This window comes from Pimephales promelas, chromosome 14 (assembly GCF_988280905.1).
Source record: "Pimephales promelas chromosome 14, fPimPro1.hap1.1, whole genome shotgun sequence".
NCBI classification, from domain to species: domain Eukaryota; kingdom Metazoa; phylum Chordata; class Actinopteri; order Cypriniformes; family Leuciscidae; genus Pimephales; species Pimephales promelas.
In genome coordinates, this window is record NC_142782.1 from 11901115 (window position 1) to 11902303 (window position 1189).

Here is a 1189-nt window from a genome sequence, read left to right on the forward strand (position 1 = left end):
TTGTGTTTCCCGCTGGAGAGGCGGGGTCGTGTCTGTGTGTGTGTGTGCGTGTGTGTGTGTTTCAAGCGCCCTTTGAATCCAATTAATTCTAGAGAGATTTTATTCTTCCAATTTTCAATTCTGCACGTGTCATTTATATTAGTCAGTTAGGGGCTGGCTTACATTTATTCTCCAGCTCCGGCTAGTCAGACTTGCACTTAAATGACTGAAACCTAAATGAACAACAGATGAAAAAGTTTTTCAACATTTGAAGATATTTTACTCTGCATTGTTTGCACTAGCCTACTCCACTGATTATGATCTTAGATGGATAAAAGAATGGGTGAAGATTTTTATGAGGGTGAGAAATGTATACAGTATACATATGGGCATATGTAGTCATGGCCGGATAAAGAGTTCAGAGGCCCCTGGGCACAATGTCGGTAACACTACGGTTCCTCGTTAATGAATAACTACACTAGAACCAATAAGTAACGCAAAATTAACAATCCAGTAACTATTATTAACTATAAGAAACTCTGATCAACGAACTAGTAAGTAGCTAATAGCGCACATATGAAAGTGGTACTTCACTATTAACTAATCAATAACTAGGCTACTATTTTTTTAATGCTTCCCAGAGAACTACTGAAAAGTTTATTAACAATCTAGTAACTACCATTACCTAAAAAAACTCTGATTAACGAACTAGTAAGTAATAGTGCGCATGATGAAAGTGTTACTACATACTTCTGTGGGAATTACTAATTATTTTGATCCGTATTTTAAAGTGAAGATCATGGAAACTAACTAGTAATGACTCATGTGTTACTAAAGAAATTTTCTAAAAGTATACTAAAGTTCACCAAAAATCTCAAACGTTTGAAATGACTTTAGTCTTTGGTTGCACAAATCATGACTAGACCATGTAGTACACTTGTGTCATTACTAGTTACTTCCATGATCTTCACTTTATACGAATCCAAATAATTAGTAATTCCCACAGAAGTATCTAGTAACACTTTCATCTGCGCACTATTACTTTATAATTCATAATCAGAGTTTCTTTTTAGTTAATAATAGTTACTAGATTGTTAATAAACTTTTCAGTAGTTCTCTGGGAAGTATTAAAAAATAGTAGGCTAGTTATTGATTAGTTAATAATGAACTAACACTTTCATCTGTGCGCTATTACTTACTAGTTTGTTAA